We start from the raw sequence: 22,895 nt of genomic DNA, 5'->3' as shown, positions 1-22,895 counted from the left end.
GCTGGCATATAGCATGCATTACCTTGACAGCATCATCTTGCAAGATTTTGAACAGTTCAGCTGGGATGCCATCGTCTCCTGCTGCCTTGTTATTAGCAGTGCTTCTTAAGGCCCATTCAACCTCACTCTTCAGGATGTCTGGCTCTAGCTCCCTGACCACACCGTCAAAGCTATCCCCGATATTGTTATCCTTCCTATACAGGTCTTCTGCATATTCTTGCCACCTTTTCTTGATCTCTTCTGCTTCTGTTAGGTCCTTGCCATCTTTGTTTTTGATCATACCCATTTTTGCCTGGAATTTACCTCCAATGTTTCTAATTTTCTGGAAGAGGTCTCTTGTCCTTCCTATTCTATTGTCTTCTTCCACTTCCACGCATTGTTTGTTTAAAAATAATTCCTTATCTCTTCCGGCTAACCCCTGAAATTTTGCATTTAATTGGACATATCTCCCCCTATCACTGTTGCCTTTTGCTTTCCTTCTTTCTTGGGCTACTTCTAGTGTCTCAGCAGACAGCCAGTTTGCCTTCTTGGTTTTCTCTTTCTTTGGGATGTATTTTGTTGCCGCCTCCTGAACAATGTTGCAAACTTCTGTCCAGAGTTCTTCCGGGACCCTATCTACTAAGTCCAGTCCCTTAAATCTATTCTTCACCTCCACTGCATATTCCTTAGGAATATTAGTGAGGTCATATCTAGCTGATCTGTGGGTCTTGCCTAATCTCTTTAGTCTGATCCTAAATTGCGCAAGAAGAAGTTCGTGATCAGAACTACAGTCAGCTCCAGGTCTTGTTTTTATCGACTGTATAGATGTCCGCCACCTTTGGCTGCAAAGGATGTAGTCAATCTGATTTCGGTGTTGTCCATCTGGGGAAGTCCATGTAGAAAGCCGTCTCTTAGGTTGTTGGAAGAGAGTGTTTGTTATGCAGAATGAGTTGGCAGAATTCTATCAGCCTATGTCCTGCTTCGTTTTGTTCTCCCAGGCCATGCTTACCTGTAATTCCAGGAGTCATTTGACTGCCCACCTTAGCATTCCAGTCTCCCGTGATGAAAATAACATCTCTTTTAGGCGTGTTGTCCAGTAGGTGCTGCAGATCCTTATAGAACTGCTCTATTTCAGCTTCTTCAGCATCTGTGGTTGGGGCGTATATTTGGATCACTGTGATGTTAGATGGCTTGCCCTGAATTCAAACTGAGATCATTCTATCGTTTTTTGGATTGTATCCAAGCACTGCTTTAGCCACTTTACTATTAATTATGAAGGCTACTCCATTTCTTCTGTGGTCCTCTTGTCCACAGTAGTAGATCTGGTGGTCATTTGATGTGAAGTGGCCCATTCCAGTCCATTTCAGTTCACTGACGCCCAAAATGTCTATCTTTAATCTTGACAGCTCATCAATAACCACATCCAATTTGCCCTGGCTCATAGATCTTACATTCCAGGTTCCAATGGCGTGTTGATCCTTAGAACATCGGATTCGCCGTTCACCACCAGCACCGTCGGCCGCTAGCCGACCTTTCGGCTTTGAGCTAGCTGCGTCATCACGTCTGGGGCTAGTTGAGCTCATCCTCTGTTCCTCCCCAGTAGCATTTTGACAATCTTCCGACCTGGGGGTCTCATCTTCCGATGGTATACCGACATATCTCTGGTTGTAATGTTCCATTTAGTTTTCATGGCAAGAATACTGGGGTGGGTTGCCATTACCTTCCTCAGGGATCGCATTTAGTCTGACCTCTCTCATGACCTTCCCGTCTTGGGTGGCCCTTCATGGTTTAGCTCATGGCATCATTGAGGTGCTCAAGCTCCAGCACCACGACAAGGTAACGATCCTTTGCTTAAGATTGAAGGGTATCCTGTGTAATTGGATAAAACTGTATTCAGACCAAGGTAATTGTTGGTGGGACAGTTAAGATTGATTTTGTGGCAATTTGGTAAGTTAAAGTAATATTCTAGAAATGCTGTTAACTAGATAATGCAGTGTACACACCATTTTATGTTCATGCCATGCAACTAGCAGTTGCTTGGAAGAATATATTGCTGTGATATGAAAAGATTAACCTTAATTTCTTTCCTTTTTCTAGACAAATAAGTGGGATCAATATTAGTGGTTCTTTGTTACTAAATAGGTTGACCATACGTCCCGTTTTGAATGGAACCGTCCCATTTTTTTAACATTTCCAGACGGTCCCGTCATTTTAATATAAATGTCCATTTTGTCCCATTTTCTTAAAAACCTTACTTAAAAATTTGAAGTTCCCGCGAACCTGTCGGAATGCAGTCTGACTTTGAGTGGAAGGAGGGGGAGATCAGCAGAAATGGCAGGAAAAAAGCTGCAGAGCTCAATCCGGCGGGAAACCTAAAAAGAAAAAAACAGGATCAGCTGATAGGCCGTGATCAGAGGGCAAGACGATTGGCTCCTGCCTTGAAACGGTGGGAAGAAAAGAACATAAAAGCACAGCCAGAGGAGGAACGGCTTGTCAGGGACAACTGTTCACTAGACTCTCCAGCCCAGCCTTGCCTCTCACAAACAAAGAAATCTGAAGATTCCCAGCTCGAGAAAACCAGAGAAGTTCCTGCCTGCCGATCCAGCCCGTCGCCCAGCCCTGCCCTGTTTTGTCATCCCAATGTCCCGTTTTTAAACCTACCCCGCTTTGCCATCCCAATGTCCCGTTTTTAACTCCATCCCGTTTTGCCATCCCAATGTCCCATTTTTGTCTTAAGGAAATATGGTCAGCCTATTGCTATACCACTGAATATTTATTAACAACTGTTCAAGAGGACCAGAAGCAAATCATGGAGCAAGAGTACCGTCATAGGAGTGAAAATGCCAGCCCCAATACCTATTTAACTGGAGGTGTTCATTGATACTATTGACAATCTTACATTAATATTGACCTGAATTGTTGGAAATAGGCATTTAGGGAGTTAGATAGTTTAGGCAAACTATCACATTCTGGAAAGTACTAATAGAAACTGTATACTTGAATACATACACTGCATTGAATATGTGTTTGTTACCGGTGGCGTGTTCCAGCCCTCTGTGCTCAGACCCAGGCCCTGGACAGCAGACCCATCAAGGCCCTGGCTTTTGGCTGCTGCTTTTGAACACCAGGTCGGTTAACAACAGGGCCCCCCTCATACGTGATCTGATCATCAAGGACGGGGCAGACCTGGCGTGTATTACCAAGACCTGGCTGGGGGGGGTGCCCCTTTCAGAAATGTGCCTGGCCAGGTTTACGGTATGGCAGCAGCTGAGACCCCAGGGCATGGGAGGAGGGGTGGCTATTGTCATCCAAGAGTCTCTAGTGGCCTTTAGGGGCTCTGCTCCACAAGTCACCAGCTGTGAGACCCTGTTTTTCAAGTTGGGTTCCCGAGAACAATTGGTGTTGCTACTGTACCAGCCTCCCTGCTGCATGGCAACCTCCCTGCCTGTGCTGTTGGAGGCTGTCTCAGGGTTGATGGTGGAGTTCTCCAGACCTATGGTTTTGGGAGACTTCAATCTGCCGTCCTTGGGGCGAGCCTCGGAGACAGCTCAGGAATTCATGACTACCATGGCAGCCATGTACCTGTCCCAGATTATTTGGGACCCAACTTGAGACAGTGGCCTCACTCTGGACTTGGTTTTCTTGTCAGAGCAGTGGCAGTGTGACCTGAGAGGAGAGTTACAGCTGTCTCCATTGTCATGGTCAGATCACGCCCTGGTGGCCTTGAGATTCTCCTGTGCCACCCCCCTCCGCAGTGAGGCAGGACCCATTCAATTGGTCCACCCCAGTGACTGATGGACCTGGTAGGGTTCCAGAGGGAGCTAGGGGTTATACCCGAGAGTCTGCTGCATGGTCCAGCGGAGGCCCTGGCTGCTGACTGGAATAGGGAGGTGGCCGGGGCCTTGGACAGGATTGCACCTGTGCAGCCTCTCTTAACCCATAGAACCTGAGACTCCCCGTGGTTTACAGAGGAGCTGAGAGTTCTGAAGAGGGTTAAGAGACATTTAGAGCACCTCTGGAAGAAGACAAAGACCGAATCTGACCGAACACTGGTTAGAGCTGCTATTAAGACCTACCTTGTGGTGATAAGAGCGGTGAAGCATCAATACTTCTCCGCTCTTATCGCATCTGCAGAATGCCACCCCACGGCCCTGTTTAAAATTATTCTATCCCTTTTCGGGAAGGTGGGCCCAGTGACTCACCTACAGGGCCATGCAGAGGAGTTTTCTGGGCATCTGGAGGATAAAATCACTTGGATCCGTTCCAAGTTAGATTCCAAGCATGAGTACATGGAGATACCAAGGGAGGTACTTACCCAATTATCTGGGAACAGTTTGATTCTGTTGGACCCGAGGAAGTGGACAGGACCCTCCGGACAGTAAATGCCACCACTTGTCATCTAGATCCATGTCTCTCCTGGCTGGTGAAAGCAGCCCGGGAGGTGACATGTGGTTGGGTCCAGGTGATGGTTAATACATCCTTGGTGGAGGGAATGCTTCCAACTGCCTTTAAGGAGGTGCTGGTGCACCCCCTCCTCAAGAAACCATTGCTGGACCCTACTGTACTGGACAATTTTTGTCCAGTCTCCCACCTGCCCTTTTTGGGGAAGGTGGCTGAGAAAGTGGTGGCGTTGCAGCTCCAGAGGGTTCTGGATGAAACGGATTATCTAGCCCCCTTTCAGTCAGGTTTCAGGCCCAGATATGGGATGGAAACAGCATTGGTCACACTTATGGATGATCTCTGGCAGGAGTGGGATGGTGGCAGTGCATCCATCCTTGCTCTTCTTGACCTCTCAGAGGCTTTTGATAGCCATCGACCATGGTAACCTTTTGGGGCGGCTCAGGGAGTTGGGGGTGGGTGGCGTAGTTTTGCACTGGTTCACCTCCTTCCTCCAGGGCCAGTCCCAATCAGTGGTGATAGGGAGCAAGAGATCTGGCCCTCGACCCCTCCTTTGTGGGGTGCCGCAGGGTTCAGTGTCTCTCCGCTTCTTTTTAATATCTACATGAAACTGCTGGGTGAGATCATCATCACGGGATGAGGTATCATCAATATGCTGATGATACTCAATTATACATCTCCATCCCGGGTGAGGTAAGCGATGCTGTGACCGCCCTCTCTCAGTGCCTGGGGGTTGTAGGGGTCTGGATGGGGAACAACAGGCTTCAGCTGAACCCTGGTAAGACAGAGTGGCTGTGGGTTAATGGCTTTTCCGTATCCAGGATATTGCCATCTTTGGTTCTGGATGGGGTTGCACTGCCCTAAACAGACCTGGTGCATAATCTGGGGGTCCTCCTGGACTCACAGCCCCTGCTCTAAGAGCAGATGGCAGCCATGGCCAGGAGAGCCTTTGCACAGCTTCATGTTGTGCACCAGTTACGGCCTTTCTTGGATCGGGAGGCCCTTTGAACAGTTACTCATGCCCTTGTTATCTCCCATATAGACTATTGCAATGTGATCTACGTGGGGCTACCCTTGAAGACTATCCAGAAGCTACAGCTGGTCCAGAATGTGGCCGCGCAGGCTATCTTTGGTGCCCCTAGAAGGACACATGTAACAACTCTGCTGCACGAGGTGCATTGGGTACCAGTTTGCTTCTGGGTCCAATTCAAAGTGTTGGTTATCACCTTTAAACCCCTACATGGCATGGGGCCAGGATACCAGTTCCGCCCCTTCCTGGTGACATCAACTCTTCCCACCTGATCATGCAAAGAAGGCATGCTGCAGACCCGATTGGAAAGTTAATTCCATCTGGCGGGGTCCAGGAGGCGGGCCTTCTCTGGTGTAGCTTCTGTCCTCTGGAACATCTTATCCCCGGAGGTGAGATTAGCCTGGCCTTCCAGAGGAATTTAAAGACCTGGCTCTGCCACCTGGCTTGGGGCGGGGAGAGAAATAGTTATGTCTGGGGATGGCTAGTGACCTAAAATGCTCCTCTGATGCAAGGACTGAATTGGATCATAACCATCCGGACTTTATTTTTATCTATATTCGTAAGTTATTTGTAATTGTATTTTATATAGAGTATTTTATATATTGTAATTATATAGTATGTTTATTGTTTTATTGACCATTTTGTTTTAAACCGCCCAGAGTTCCTCTGGTGGGAGGAGATGGGCAGTGACAAATTAAACAAATAAAATAAAATATGTTGGCTGTCAAATCCCAGTTCAGTCAAATGCAAATATGATCACTTTCTAGCATCTAATTTGCAAAATTATCATTAAAAACTGATCTAGTAATTGATTGAAATAGTAATTTGATTTCACTATTAACAAAGTAAATAGTGTGTATGACCTGTCTGAAACTGCAATTCTTAAATGCAAACTTAACTGTTTTGTGATTAGACTGTTACCCATTGCTGTCTTCTACAAGTTTAAAAGTTCATCTGCTAAATTACTACTCTGGTGAATAGAAAATTTGTAGATTTTAATAAATACTGCATAGTAAATTGTATAGTAGATCTTATCTCTAAAAGGCGCTCACTCTTGGCAAGGACCTATGAACAAACATCTATTTTTTTTTAGAAACGTGGCCATATCATATGAACTATACTTTGCTCCAGTTCTTGCATCTAGCCTTGTGGCACATAGTGTCTGAGACATGCTTTTGAGGTTAAGTTAAAACATTCCCATCTGTATAGGCTATATTTCTTATTATAAATTTTAACTCACAGAGCTTCTGCAGTGTGATTCTATAATTTAATGTGTGTCTTGTCAGCAAATCTGTTAAAAGATATTTTAGCTGATGGCCAATATCTAAAGTTGAGCTTGAGATATTTGAGCCATTACCACAGTATATTATCAGTTAGAATCACTAAAATGGTTTGAGGCCCATGCTTCCCCATTATGAAGTGAATGTTCTAATACAATAATACAACACAAAATTCAAGTAGTTAAATTGAAGACTTCCAGTTATGGCTGCTTTGTTCCAGTGACAACTAGAGTATCCATGAAAGTTCATAGGGGGAATAGCATATTAGGGGATACGTATATAATCCCCCAATATGGGGATATTCTAATAATAGGGAATATTCTTTAAAATCCAAATATATCATGCCAGCGTAATACATTTGTTCTCAGCTGTGCTCAGACAGTATTGTACTAACTTGTGATTGGAATGTTCTGATTTTTCTGAACTGTGGCTGTCCATTTGTACATCTTAATTTTGGATGCTCTGAATCACAGAAAACGTTTGTGAGCAGCAATGTGAAACAGTGGCCCGAATTCTCAGAGGAGAAAAGGAAAAATCTGAAGCCATTTCAATTCCACTGCAGATATTCCTTTGCCCCACAGCAAAGTTCCTGATTTCTTCTGCCTTAGAAATAGTACTAGCTGGCAGATACTGTTCTATGAGAATTAGAGAGATTTGTCCCAGTTTTATAATCCTGGTTTATCATCCTGATTTGTTAGTTGAGATTAAAACAGAGTTCATCTATTTGAATGTATCAGTGTGAACAGATATTATAAAAACCAGGAGCAGAACACCAAAGCTAATGTGAATGTGAATGTGAGTGTGTGTGTGTAACAGATGAGGGAAGCCCATCATAAAGACATGGTGTTAGCAAAACCAGTTGAGCATGTCTAAGAGTTGAATGTTTGGGAGTTGAGCATGTGAGAGCAAGAAATTCACAAAATCCCAGGACACTAATTTTACAGTCATTAATCTTTTTATGTATTAATATAAAAATTTGGCATCATCCTTTATTTAATTGTATTACACTTAATTACTTAATTTTGTCATTGTCTCTGCCATTTGCTGCCATCATCTAGCATAGTAAAGTTTCAGTCTTTTATAATTGGGTGAAAAACATATTTTAAAACTTTTGAGTCAATTATATAAAGTGATCATTGTAGTACCTTTATTTATTTATTTGTTTATTTTCTATCCTGCCTTTATTATTTTTATAAATAACTCAAGGCAGCGAACATACATACCTAATTCTCCTTCGTCCTCCTATTTTCCCCACAACAACAACCCTGGGAGGTGAGTTGGGCTGAGAGAGAGTGACTAGCCCAAGGTCACCCAGCCAGCTTTCATGCCAATAATTTCATATTGCTGATCCAAGTATGTGAATTGTTATAAATCAGTTGTAATTTTCTACTTACCATTATATGGTAGACAATCAATACAGTGAATACTGTATATTATCCTCAAAGTCATTCAGAACTATACAAAAAGTTTTTTTTTAACAAATATAGGCTGTTAATTAGCCATTTGAGGAGAAATTCATATATTTTTAATAAATAATCCATATAATCTCTAATCTTTAATCTAATTTAAACCATGAATGGACCAGAAAAATGTGGAACTAGAGATACCAAAAATAGTTTCATATTTGAGCAGACTGATAGATTCTTATAATCATATGAAAGACAGATGGGAGGAAGATTGCTGATTATCTGTCCTGGAAAAGTTAGCCTGAAAGACAGATACTAGCCCAAAGTCACATACTAGATGCAGTGGATCTAGTATTATAATACTAGATTAATATTAACATCCATGCATTGTTCACTTGGCGACCATATATATTTATTTTGTACTTTTAATTGTTTTAATTATTTTAACTTTTACAATTTTTATGATTGTAAGCTGCCCAGAGTCACTTGTTGAGACGGGTGGCTATAGAAATTAAATAAATAAATGGAACAATACATAAAATCGTTCTGGTCAGTGAGAATATATGTACTACTTTGTTACCCCTTCTCACAGAGCTCCTTAATCATAGGCAGCAGCTCCTCTCTGGTTTAAATTTAATATGATGTATGGATATGTAATGGTTGCCATTTTTAGTTAAAACTTGTCATGAGTGAGGATGGCGAGCAGGGGGCTCCCATCCAGGCTGTAAAGTGCATGCGTAGTACTGAGGAATTAGGTGGCCATTCAAAGAGACACAGATCGGGCCCGCCTTAGTCTTTGGAGTTTATATGTCTGGGTTTTTCCCACGCTTCTTCAGTTTGTTAGGATTTTCCTGTTATGTAGCAGTAATAAAACACTAGAGACCTATTCCTTGTCTCAGCGTGGTTCCTGGCTGTTAGGACAAAACTGATTGGAACTGAAAATCGTCAATGGTTTTTAAACTTGTGAAGTTAGCACAGATGTGTGTATGTCATATGATATCCTAAAGGATCCCCACAGGATGGGGGAAGGAGGTAGCACACATGTGCATGTTAGCAGCCAGAATTGTTAAAAATACTGTACAAAGTGAAAGGTTCATCAAAATAATATAAAATGTGAATATGGTGAAAACTATCCTTTGCAGATGCACTTCTGGTGACTTGGTTTGTTGTTGTGTGACATATGAAATGAGCACAATATATTCAAATTCCATAGTTTCCAGTCCTTTTAAAATTACGTTTGGAATTAATACTGGTGGATAAGAGATCACCAGCTACTTGCTACAGCATCTAGCAATATCAGACAGGGAGAGAATGTAACTGGTTCTTCAACTGCTTCTTCAGCTACTGTCACTCATACTGAGTATCAGAAAGAGAGTTGGCTTCTTTCTTCCAAATTCTACTACAGGCAGTTGGGGCTGATTTATATATATTCCTCATTAGGATAGTCTATGAATTATCCCTTAATTCATTAACATTAGAGGAGAACTACAAAGTATCCACCAAAGCATACTTTGGCAACCTATATAAGTGTGCAAGTTATAGCTAAATATTTCCATGTTTTACTGATTCTGCAAATTGCATGCAGACATTTGGCTCATGATGTAGAATGATAGGATTTAGTAGATTTATAGGCTATCATAGTAATGCTTTGTATTAAGCAATTTGCCTTATTCTTGCTTCTACCTTTAGTTGTGCTTATTCTTGCTATTTCCTAAAAATCTATGTAAATGCTGTGGGGAAAAATAATGTAGAATAAACTCTCTTTCAGTACCACAGGGCAGTAGAAAATGAGTTTACAGATACACCTCTGGCAAGCAATTTAGAAGTCCTTGTATATAATTCCTTAAAGGATATCTATTTCATATATACATGGCATATTCCACTTCATCTTTTTCTTTGGACTTTAGACTAATAGAGCCAGTATTGCAGAATTAGGTCACTGCTTCTTAGATGGTAGCAGCAAAGCAGTGGTGTTATTAAGTATGTGGTGCATACAATAAAATCATGTTGTAATAGGTAAGAATTTTTATTCACCTAGCTCAGGAGTGAACCACTGCCAGTCCACATATGTGTGTTGTCTCTTGAGTATCCTTCAGCATTGTGTCACCAAAACTCAACAGCAAAATTGTGGTTATTTTGTCTTTTCTCTTTTTCTCTTCAAAAACAATTTAAGGCTAAAAATAGGTACGTTAAGAATCTGGGAGACTAAACTCACCTATTTTATGTGAATTCCCCCAACCTCAAAAAGAGGCAGTAAGATAAGATGGCATAAACATTTGAATTTAATGGCCTTTATAATTCTGCCTGAAATCTTTAGCTACTTGATTTGAAGGGAGTTTAACTTGAAGCATACAAGGGAGGCAGACTGTGGGTTAGTTCATTGGTGTTTCTGATTATCCAAAGCATAGTTGGAAGATTGAGAACAAGGGTTTTGCTTCTGTATTACATTCAGTCAAGACTGGGAAGCAGCTTCATATCATGATTTCTAACCGTTGTCTATTAGCCAGTCAAATATTATTCAGAAGTTCTGTATTAAACTTAAAATTATATAGTAAGTATAACACAATATTGCAGAGATAATTAACTGGGTATATACTTGAAAATTATGCATCCAATTTCAATTTTGCTTTTAAATAAGCTGGTCTTTAAAATACACTCAAACAGAAAAGAATTAAATTGCACTCAAACAGTGCAATTAAAACATACCAGGTTGAGCAGAAATTAACTATGAATTTAAAACATCAGTAGATGCTACTAACATACTTCTTGGGTTGATAAGAATTTCTTATTCTGATCCTTTTTAAAGAAAAAAGAAAAAGTACACAAATGTAGTGGCATTCTGCTACAGAAGGTGCACTGAGTCTTCAGGCAAAAGAAAATGAGTTTGCTACTCTTAGTGCAATGATGCCCAAAAATGCCAAGCTACAAAATATTCAGTTGCAACTCTTAGGCCTCGGGGCCTGTTAGTGATCCATCTGGTGTATCCAACTGAACGATACCCACCATGGTTCACCAAAGAAAAGGGACACCAACATGCAGACAGAAGAGCTGACTAATTTGCCTTGAGGGGAGAGTTTTCCCTTTCTCTCAAATGGTGTAATCAGTGATACACCCTGTGCAGCTGAGCAAGGATTAAACTGATTAAGCCTTTTGCATACAGCATGTCTTTCAGCCACTCCCTATTATCCATGCCCAGAGGACCCATAATTTATTACTGACTGGTCCTGTCTAAAACATGGACATGAGAGGTGATTACTGGCTGCTTTCAAGCATGTGTTGGAGGTGTGGCTGAATATACTGAAATTTTTTATTTATCATTCATCTCTGGGGCCCTCAGATTATTATGATCTGCCACCCCAAGACAGTTGGCCTCCAAATCCACTAATTGCAGACTAGGATAATCTATATCCTGTCTTGTGGTTTACTCTCCTGCCAAAGGATACATTTACAAGTGTTGTTCAAAGACAAGAACATGCAGTTGTCCCATTGTGTTACCACAGTATGGCTTTCAATTGCAGCTTAAAAAAGAACCTGTGCATATGGATGTTTGGATATGTGAGTGCCTCAGTCTGGAGGCTAAATAAATTAAATCAGATGTTGAGTTAAGACCTCATCCTTTGAATAATATACAAATGTTATTGATCTCATTCCTTTTCTCATGTCCAGAATATGGCCTGGGGTATCAGGGATCAGTGCATTTATTATCCTGATGGTATAAAATTATAAAAGTTTAAATTCAAGAGGGTTTTTTTTTTATAGTGCTTTTGCAAGCAAGGTAGTTATTAGTGATAGACAGAAGAATTGGGGAGGTGGAGAAGTATAATATGATGTTATGAACAAGAGCACCAAATTCTGTGATCTAAATTTTGAAAGAATTTTAGTGAGATGATTGTTTGATGCAGAAAACTGCAACAAGCACTGGGATGTATCAGCCAAGGTCTTGCTAGGAGAGAATCTCCCTGTCCAGTGTGGCTATCTGGAGAGGGCCTGTGGAGGATCCCCCTTCCATGTGAGTTCCATGGGGTAGAGACCAGGCAAAAGATCTCAGTGTTGGCCCCTACTGTTTGGAATACATTCCCCGCAGAAGTACAGATGACCCCAATCCTGCTTGCATTTCTCAGACAAGTTAAAACTGTCTTGTTTGAGCATGTTTTTGGCCTTTAGTTGTTCTTAGTGCCTTGATGTGTTTTCTTCAGTTTTGTATTGTCTGTTTTATCTTGTTACCTACCAAGAGTCTGTTTGGTTGGGGGTAGGATATAAATATTGGAAATGCAGACATCATTCTATATGCTAAAGGTTTTAGGAGATTATAGCTCATTTTGTTAATGCTCTGAGAGAAAAGATTGCTTTGTAATAACTTTATACCTTCATTAGTTGTGCTCAAACTTGTACAAGTGCAACCTGCAACAAAATGTTGCCATGTTGAGTGCTTCAGTTCAGAATTTCAGCTTTACTCATTCTGGATGATCATTTCTGTTCACACTCATCCACCTCTTGGTTTTCTGGTACTTTTACAACCTCAAGGGATTTTTGGTCACTGAAAATGCTTAACCTTGTTGGTCTATTTAAGATTTTTTCTTTTTTCTTTTAAAGGTCATTGGCTGTTGGGTTGTTTGTTTGCTTTGATAAATATTTCTGTACAAGAAACATCTTGCTCTTAATTTAGTGACCCAATTCTTCCTATATTGATTAGGTGCCATTAAGCTGGGGTCCACTTTTAGCAACCACATATCTCTATTTCCTTAGCCCAGTTTGTCCTGAAGTAACTGAGTTCACCTGCATATTTCTGATTTTTCTATTCAAGTTGGTAGATGAATAAGTGTTTACAGCTAGTGTTGTCATTAGCAGATAAAATGAGAAGTTTTTTTTTAATGATTTGCATCCTAGAAATTTATAATCTTTTTTTTCCCCCACGGTAATGGAATGTTGGAAAGATGTTGTGTAAAGAGGTTGTAGACTCTCTGTGTCTATCTCCATCAGTACAGTAACACTCTGAAAAAAACAGAGTGGGACCAAATTTGGTGTCAGGGATAAGTTAGGAAAATAATAAAAAAAAAAGATTAAGATGAAAAATGCACTGAATCAGACTAAAAGCAATCCAGGAAAAAAAAACTTCAGTGAATCCCTATGGAAAAAGCAGTTGGGCATTGGCTCAGAATGTTGCTGACTCCTCCATTCTGAGCTCCCCTTCTGGTCACATGAGTGGAGCTATCATTAAGGAGGTAGAAGACATTCTAGAAGCCAAGGCTGTACCAATTTCATTAGCGAGTTAACATACTAAGATACGTTGGATTGAATTTATCATACTTTTGAAGTATTATGAAACTTTTGAATGTTGTAATCATTTAAAAAAACATGTTTTGCTTTTAAAAGATGAAATGACTAAATCTGAGCAAAGAATTACCTCAGTTCTGTGAACAGGGCTTCTTAACAGTTATTAACATAACATCTATAGTATTCTGAGAAGTCATCCTGGTCCTGATACAGAGTAACTCATGATGGTTTAGATTACATCATTATAGATCCGTTCTGCTGCAAGCTATTCAACCAAAATGTTGTCTTCTTAAATTAGAAAATGTAGTTAGGAATGCTTTCTCCAAAATTCATACACTTTTTAAAAAAAAATAGGCAAACTAATACTGCACATCAGTCTAATACATTATTTCATGTAATAAAGTTATTTCTAATATTCTGCTCTTGAAATTTAGTCAGGTAAATTATAAATGATAATCTCAATCACATTTGGTAGGGTGGCAGCAGGCTTCCATTTTTTATGCCCTCCTGTTGGTTGGATGGAAGTATTGGAGGCTATGGGGACGCTAATGCAGTGGCACAAAACAGTGGATGTATGGAAGTTCCCTAAAATAATATGACTGAACAAAAAGTAGAATTTAGAGCTATTGGCCATAAATTATATGGTTATAAAAGTATCCTTTAGATCAAGTAGCAGGTTATAAATATTTAAATAAAGACATTAATAATAGTATTAGCAATAATTAAGCCAATTTAGTGTTGCAGACTTCAGCAAAGGATCGTTACCTTGTTGTGGTGCTGCAGCTTGAGCACCTCAATGATGCCATGAGCTAAACTGTGAAGGGCCACCCAAGATGGGAAGGTCATGACAGAGAGGTCAGACTAAATGCGATCCCTGAGGAAGGTAATGGCAACCCACCCCAGTATTCTTGCCGTGAAAACTCAATGGATCATTACAACCAGAGATATGTCGGTATACCATCGGAAGATGAGACCCCCAGGTCGGAAGATTGTCAAAATGCTACTGGGGAGGAACAGAGGATGAGTTCAACTAGCCCCAGACGTGATGACGCAGCTAGCTCAAAGCCGAAAGGACGGCTAGCGGCCGACGGTGCTGGTGGTGAACGGCGAATCCGATGTTCTAAGGATCAACACACCATTGGAACCTGGAATGTAGGATCTATGAGCCAGGGCAAATTGGATGTGGTTATTGATGAGCTGTCAAGATTAAAGATAGACATTTCGGGTGTCAGTGAACTGAAATGGACTGGAATGGGCCACTTCACATCAAATGACCACCAGATGTATTACTGTGGACAAGAGGACCACAGAAGAAATGGAGTAGCCTTCATAATTAATAGTAAAGTGGCTAAAGCAGTGCTTGGATACAATCCAAAAAATGGTAGAATGATCTCAGTTTGAATTCAGGGCAAGCCATCTAACATCACAGTGATCCAAATATACACCCCAACCACAGATGCTGAAGAAGCTGAAGTAGAGCAGTTCTGTGAGGATCTGCAGCACCTACTGGACAACACGCCTAAAAGAGATGTTATTTTCATCACGGGAGACTGGAATGCTAAGGTGGGCAGTCAAATGACTCCTGGAATTACAGGTAAGCATGGCCTGGGAGAACAAAACGAAGCAGGACATAGGCTGATAGAATTCTGCCAAGACAACTCACTCTGCATAACAAACACTCTCTTCCAACAACCTAAGAGACGGCTTTATACATGGACTTCACCAGATGGACAACACCGAAATCAGATTGACTACATCCTTTGCAGCCAAAGGTGGTGGACATCTATACAGCGGGAAAAACAAGACCTGGAGCTGACTGTAGTTCTGATCACGAACTTCTTCTTGCACAATTTAGGATCAGGCTAAAGAGATTAGGCAAGACCCACAGATCAGCTAGATATGACCTCACTAATATTCCTAAGGAATATGCAGTGGAGGTGAAGAATAGATTTAAGGGACTGGACTTAGTAGATAGGGTCCCGGAAGAACTCTGGACAGAAGTTTGCAACATTGTTCAGGAGGCGGCAACAAAATACATCCCAAAGAAAGAGAAAACCAAGAAGGCAAACTGGCTGTCTGCTGAGACACTAGAAGTAGCCCAAGAAAGAAAGAAAGCAAAAGGCAACAGTGATAGGGGGAGATATGCCCAATTAAATGCAAAATTCCAGAGGTTCGCCAGAAGAGATAAGGAATTATTTTTAAACAAGCAATGCGTGGAAGTGGAAGAAGACAATAGAATAGGAAGGACAAGAGACCTCTTCCAGAAAATTAGAAACATTGGAGGTAAATTCCAGGCAAAAATGGGTATGATCAAAAACAAAGATGGCAAGGACCTAACAGAAGAAGAAGAGATCAAGAAAAGGTGGCAAGAATATACAGAAGACCTGTATAGGAAGGATAACAATATCGGGGATAGCTTTGACGGCGTGGTCAATGAGCTAGAGCCAGACATCCTGAAGAGTGAGGTTGAGTGGGCCTTAAGAAGCATTGCTAATAACAAGGCAGCAGGAGACGATGGCATCCCAGCTGAACTGTTCAAAATCTCGCAAGATGATGCTGTCAAGGTAATGCGTGCTATATGCCAGCAAATTTGGAAAACACAAGAACGGTCATCAGATTGGAAAAAATCAACTTATATCCCCATACCAAAAAAGGGAAACACTAAAGAATGTTCAAACTATCGAACAGTGGCATTCATTTCACATGCCAGTAAGGTAATGCTCAAGATCCTGCAAGGTAGACTTCAGCAGTTCATGGAGCGAGAATTGCCAGATGTACAAGCTGGGTTTAGAAAAGGCAGAGGAACTAGGGACCAAATTGCCAATGTCCACTGGATAATGGAAAAAGCCAGGGAGTTTCAGAAAAACATCTATTTCTGTTTTATTGACTATTCTAAAGCCTTTGACTGTGTGGACCATAACAAATTGTGGCAAGCTCTTAGCGGTATGGGGATACCAAGTCATCTTGTCTGCCTCCTGAAGAATCTGTATAACAACCAAGTAGCAACAGTAAGAACAGACCACGGAACAACGGACTGGTTTAAGATTGGGAAAGGAGTACGGCAGGGCTGTATACTCTCACCCTACCTATTCAACTTGTACGCACAGCACATCATGCGACATGCTGGGCTTGAGGAATCCAAGGCTGGAGTTAAAATCTCTGGAAGAAACATTAACAATCTCAGATATGCAGATGATACCACTTTGATGTCTGAAAGCGAAGAGGAACTGAGGAGCCTTATGATGAAGGTGAAAGAAGTAAGTGCAAAAGCTGGCTTGCAACTAAACCTCAAAAAAACCAAGATTATGGCAACCAGCTTGATTGATAACTGGGAAATAGAAGGAGAAAATGCAGAAGCAGTGAAAGACTTTGTATTTCTAGGTGCGAAGATTACTGTGGATTCTGACTGCAGTCAGGAAATCAGAAGACGCTTAATCCTTGGGAGAAGAGCAATGACAAATCTCGATAAAATAGTTAAGAGCAGAGACATCACACTGACAACAAAGGTCCGCATAGTTAAAGCAATGGTGTTCCCCGTAGTAACATATGGCTGCAAGAGCTGGACCATAAGGAAGGCTGAGAGAAGGAAGATCGATGCTTTTGAACTGTGGTGTTGGAGGAAAATTCTGAGAGTGCCTTGGACTGCAAGAAGATCAAACCAGTCCATCCTCCACGAAATAAAGCCAGACTGCTCACTTGAGGGAATGATATTAAAGGCAAAACTGAAATACTTTGGCCACATAATGAGAAGACAGGACACCCTGGAGAAGATGCTGATGCTAGGGAGAGTGGAGGGCAAAAGGACCAAGGGCAAGGTGGATGGATGATATTCTAGAGGTGATGGACTCATCCCTGGGGGAGCTGGGGGTGTTGATGACCGACAGGAAGTTCTGGCGTGGGCTGGTCCATGAAGTCACAAAGTGTCGGAAGCGACTAAACGAATAAACAAAAACAAGTGTTGCAGAAGAGCATGCATGTTTTGAATTTCGTTGAGTTTTTCACTAGGCATGATGTTAAAGCTAAGGAAAACAGAGGGGAAAGGAAAAAATGGTTGATCTACAAGTTGGGAAGGGCTAGAGGTACTGAGAATTAAGGGCCATATAATACTGTGTCTTCTAACATTCTACCAGAGATGCATGGAATGGATGGAAAAAGATCTAAAGCAGATGTATAAGATGTATGGACAAACTTTGGCTATGCAGCAAGGCCTCCTTTACAGAAAACAGATCTAGATACAAGTGACATTCGCAAGAATTACATCCTTCCTTTCTTCATTCCCAAAAACTTTCTATGCTGCAACTCACTAGATTTCAAGCAATTTACAATAATAAAAATATAAAAAAACAGTGCAACTAATAAAATCAAGATAAAACAGACTGCATTGATATTCACTGCTGTCGCTATCAAAATCTCTTCATTCTGGAAGCCCTTGAGGAAAGAATAGATTTCATCCTATATCAAAATGACAAGAAAGTAGAAGCTATTCTGACTGTGAGGGACAGATTATTCCAGTGAAAAGGTGCTGCTGAGAAAGCTTAGGACCTTACCTCCAATCTCTCAGGGGTAGAAACCAGTTGCCCCTCATCCTGACTTGACCACATTTGGCAGGCCAATCCCACCTGAAGTAAATAGTTCCAACAGTAACAAGGACCCAAGCTATATAGATTTTATAGGTAATCACCAGCACCTTGAATTGGACTTAGAAGCCTACTGTCAGTTAGTGTCATCTGGCAAAATAGGTGGCTTTCTAGTATCAGGCAGGCAGGCAGCTGCATTTCTTGCCAGCTGCAGCTTTTGCTTATTTTCAAGTACAGTCCCATGTAGAATGATTTGCACTGGTTTAATTGTGAGACGACACAGCATGATTCACTATACTCAATGCCTCCTGGTCAGGAAAGGGATACAGGTAGGAAATCATCCAAAGCTGGCCAAAGGCTTTTCTTACAACTTCTACCTGTTGTTCTAGCAGGAGCCATGGGTTGAGGAGAACCCCCAGGTTGTTTATTCCTTCAAGGGCAGAGTCACCTCATCAATAATTATCTGTAGATCATCTGTGGATCCAACAGTAACTCTGTCTTGCTGCATTTCAATCTAAGTCTAGCTCCTTATAGCAATCCAGACACCTGTCAACACTCTGACCATGTGTCTTGCTCAGCCTGGGATAGAGATATAAAACTGGGTACTAGCAACATGTTGTTGATACCTGACCTCAAACTGATGGATGACTGTCCCACCTACCCCCACCCTGTTTCACGTAACATTGAAAAGAATGCAGAAGAGAATCAAACCTTGAGGAACCCCACCTAAGCACTTGACATCTCCTCCCCAATAACATAGTTGGAACCCATGAAAGAGTGGAATTGCTGTAAAACAGTGCCTATAATCCCCCAACCCTCATAGATATCCCAAAGGTTATCATGGTTGATGGTATCAAATGACACTGAAAGATCTTACTCGAGCTGCCCATCAGATATCTGGGAAAGGTCCCCATACCTGCAGGATTCATAAGGTTCCTAGAATGGGTCCATCCTTCTTTTGGAGGTCAATAGTGGCCATTAGTCTCAAAGAGATTACTTAGCCTCAAGGAGATTAGTTAGTGATCTGACCATGACAACAGAAAAAGTTTAATTTCCTCCACCCTCAGATCCCATGCTAATTGCCCCAAGGTAAATGCCAGATCCAATGTATGACCTCCTTGAGTCAGAGCCACATTGAGTTGGAACAGCCGCATGGATGTCATGGCAGTCATGAATTCCTGAGCCACCCCTGTCCCAACATTTGAAACCTAGCTGGGCAAATTTCAGACAGAGGCACCTTTCCATCTTCACCCTGCCAGGTCTCAGCAACATATCATTCCAGCAGCTAGTAATTGCTAGGAAGTTTTCTTGATTATTCTGAACCTTTCAGTTGAATTCATTAAAAATAAAAATTAAGGGTTTATTTATCACGAGTTTTTTTTATGTACCTCATGCCATGATTACACCTCTTAGCACAAGCTTGTGTTGTCAAAAACATTCTTCGGTAGAAATCTTTGAATATCAAGGAGTTACCTCCAACCAAATGAAATTTTTAGATATTCATTGTCATATTTTCTATTTTTACTTCTGTTTTGGGGTTGCTTGTGCAATGTATCAGTTCCACTTAACCCAACAGATGAGAACTTGCAATTGGGAGCTACAGTTTTCTGGCACTGCTCTATTTTTGTGAACCAGCAGACAGGCAATGAATGAAGGGAGGTGAAAGCTAAAGCAGTGAATGGACTTTGGCCAGCTGACTGGCAGTGAACACAGAGGCTATGGGATAAGCCTCTGGTAGGCCTCCACATGCCACTGGTGATTCATGGACCACAGTTTGAGAATCACTGCAGAAGAACTGATATGAAATAGGTTAGATGAAATTTCATTGATATATTGAAATCAAATAGTTATGCCTCTTGATTCCGTAATCCAACTGAAGTGTCACATTTGAAGCCAGGCACAGCTCTAAATGTCCCCAGAAACTCAATCCCTAATTCAGGAAATAATTAACAACATAAGCTTCACAGATTCAACACAGATTGATAAATTGCTTTATTACAGACAAGAAATAATAAATAGAAATCAGGCCCATTATTTGTATGAATGAGTATATATCTGTGTATGTGTGTAGACTCCAGGGTTTCAAGTTCAGGCCTTCCTGCCCTTTTAAATCAATGAACTTTTACTATGTTTTTATCAACATTAAGATCTGAAGGTTCTCCTTGTTTATGCAGTGGTTTTGACTGGGCTGAACTGCGCTAGTTTCCACCACCCTCAGTTGCAGACTTTCATTCAAAGAAGTGATATGAAGAATAGATTTGTACCTGACACTGATCTAGGAGTGAGTAGGATAAATATATAAAAACTTAATCCAGATAAAAAGAGAGATGTGTTGCTGGTTCCAGAATTTTGGAAATCAAAGAGAAAATAAGCTTCAGAGTCTTCTGAAACAGCAGATAAATACAATATGAATATTGCTGGAATTACCATTTGGGGTTATGAGTGGCAAGAGTTGCTACAAATTCTGGTTTGATTGATTTACCAATGGGACAAATCATCCCCTAAAGGTTTATTAATGGGTTGATATTACTGGGAACTGGATTAGTACTTTAACTAGATCCAGTATCTATTCTAAATTTGCTTGTTAAGAAATAATGTCATCACTACCACTATCAAACAATTAAGACCACATCATCCTACACTGAGGTATTTTCTGTTTATGATATCAGCACAGTCAACTTGTATCAGGCTTCTGGGGCAGCATGCATAAACCACAATGGCAAATGAGCCAAAGAACAGATGGGTTCCTATCCAGTGTAGGTGATTGGTTGTTACTGAGAGTGTCATTCCTTGGCATGATGAATATGAAGATGACTATTGTTTACTACAGTTCCTTGGCATGATGATGAATGTGAAGATAACCATTGTATAATTTCTTACTGTTCGATGTGTTGTTACAGTACTGGAGTATACAATATACCCTTAGAGTTGTCTGCAAATGAAGTAATGTGTAAGCCGAGATGAATTAATGCTTGGCCTCAGCCTTTTAATTTAACTAAATTGTAATTTTTGTATTTAGGTTTTTATTATTAAATATATTGTATCTTTCTTTCTATAAGTGATTCTTCATACTTTGTAAACAAAAAACTGCAAAATACAGACATTGTTAAACTTTCATGTTTCTGTATCTCATTTGCTATTTTGTATTCCTGTTCAGATTGTATGTTGGAAATATAATGCTTGCAAGACTCAGCAACAGATACAACAGAACTTTGGAGGTTTTCTTCATCCTGGAGAAAATGTGTTTGGGATGGAATAATCTTAATAGTTTTCATATAATCCATGGAATACCAGGATGTGAGGGGCAGACCACTAATTAGTGACTTTATTTTTTTTTCCTTCTAAAATATCATAATATATAATAATTACACTATTTCTGGGACAAAATTATGCTGCCAAGAAATGTTTTGTTTTTGCCTGCCATTACCACAGGGTCCAGTGAAAATTAGCATGCAAGAATTGTAATCAGAATACACACTTTTGTTCTCTTCCAGTGAGCCAAATACAGATTTCCATTTTCTTTCAAGACACAGCTTTAAAGATATGTGTTGTTGTTTTCATTGTCATAATGTTTATATATAAATATAGTGGAATGTGATCTGCACTCAGATAATATTTACAATTTAACTGCAAAAACTTAAGGATGAGAACATAAGTGTACATACTTCTAAGAATATATGAATCCTATCTAGTATCCTGCATCCTGTTTTCCATATTGGTCAGCCTGATACCAGAATGGAAGCCCCAAAGCAGGGCATGAAAGCAAGTTTGTTGGCACTATTTTTCATGGCTTTTGGAGAGAATAAGGAAGTACAAAAGCCAGTTTAGATCTCTATTCTAACATGCACTTTAGTTTAAGTGAAGACCTGGCTTGAATTCACCTGTCACTTTCCTTCCTTTCTTGATGTTTAATTAAAGATTATAACACATCTTTCATTGGCCTACCTTCTTGTTCTTAAAAAGTACTATGCAGATTAATACTTAAGAAAAAGTCAGGTAGCAGTGATGAGACCATGACCCCTGTTATTTCTGCGGCTGCTGGACTTTGAACTCAAGAATCTATAATGGCCTTCTTCTTAGGCTTTGTACAGGCCAGTCTCTCAAGGAATTATCTTTCTAATGGAAAGAAAGAAAAATAATTTGGCCAAGGGATAAATAAATATATGTTTTGTAATCAGGCTACAAAATCATTGTATTTCTGGCTGGTTTTAACTTGTTCTTCAGCAGTCCTGTTATCTTAGTAAAAGATTATTGTATCAAATATCTAGATTATTTTTTTTAAGTGGCAAGAAAGTATTTTTGGGCACTTCGTTTATAACTTTAGAGTGCTATTAAAGATTTATTGGTTTATTATTGAATTATATTTGAGTCAATAGAGTACCTTCAGATTTAAAATATTGACTAATGTGTAGTTTTAATCTTACCTTTACATAACTTGAAATTGAGACACAATTATTGGCTGGAAATGTTTTAAGTCTTAAGTCTTATCATAATTATTGTTTTTCAGATAGATAGATAGATAGATAGATAGATAGATAGATAGATAGATAGATAGATAGATAGAAGATAGATAGAAGATAGATAGATAGATAGATAGAAGATAGATAGATAGATAGATAGATAGATAGATAGATAGATAGATAGATAGATAGATAGATAGATAGATAGATAGATACTGGCCCTAGGGCTGTAATAAACTCAATGATAAGTTTTAAAAATTTATGCGAAACAAATCTATCTCTGAACGCTAATAGCTTTGCACAAGTGAAAGTTGCTTTTGCTACATGTAGAGGAGCACTGAATTTTTGACAATTCCCTTAACCTACAGCTTTTCGTACTGTATTCCATATTATTGCAGATGGTCTCCTGTTTTCCTGGTGTGGTTTTGGGGTATCAGGTTGAAAAGCTGAAATGGTAGGGAAGTAGGATTTGAAAGAAATCAAGTATGGTA

At 40.3% G+C, this 22,895-nt stretch overlaps 1 protein-coding gene across 2 annotated transcripts in view; it reads left to right on the top strand.

Moving 5' to 3' along the window:
- Window positions 1-22,895, top strand: part of MBD5 (methyl-CpG binding domain protein 5) — a 171,862-nt gene that overhangs the window by 34,519 nt on the left and 114,448 nt on the right. The gene's annotated exons all lie outside the window — the stretch shown is intronic.

Source organism: Candoia aspera, chromosome 1, assembly GCF_035149785.1.
Source record: "Candoia aspera isolate rCanAsp1 chromosome 1, rCanAsp1.hap2, whole genome shotgun sequence".
In the NCBI taxonomy this organism is placed as follows: Eukaryota; Metazoa; Chordata; class Lepidosauria; order Squamata; family Boidae; genus Candoia; species Candoia aspera.
This window is presented reverse-complemented; position numbering and strand designations above follow the sequence as displayed.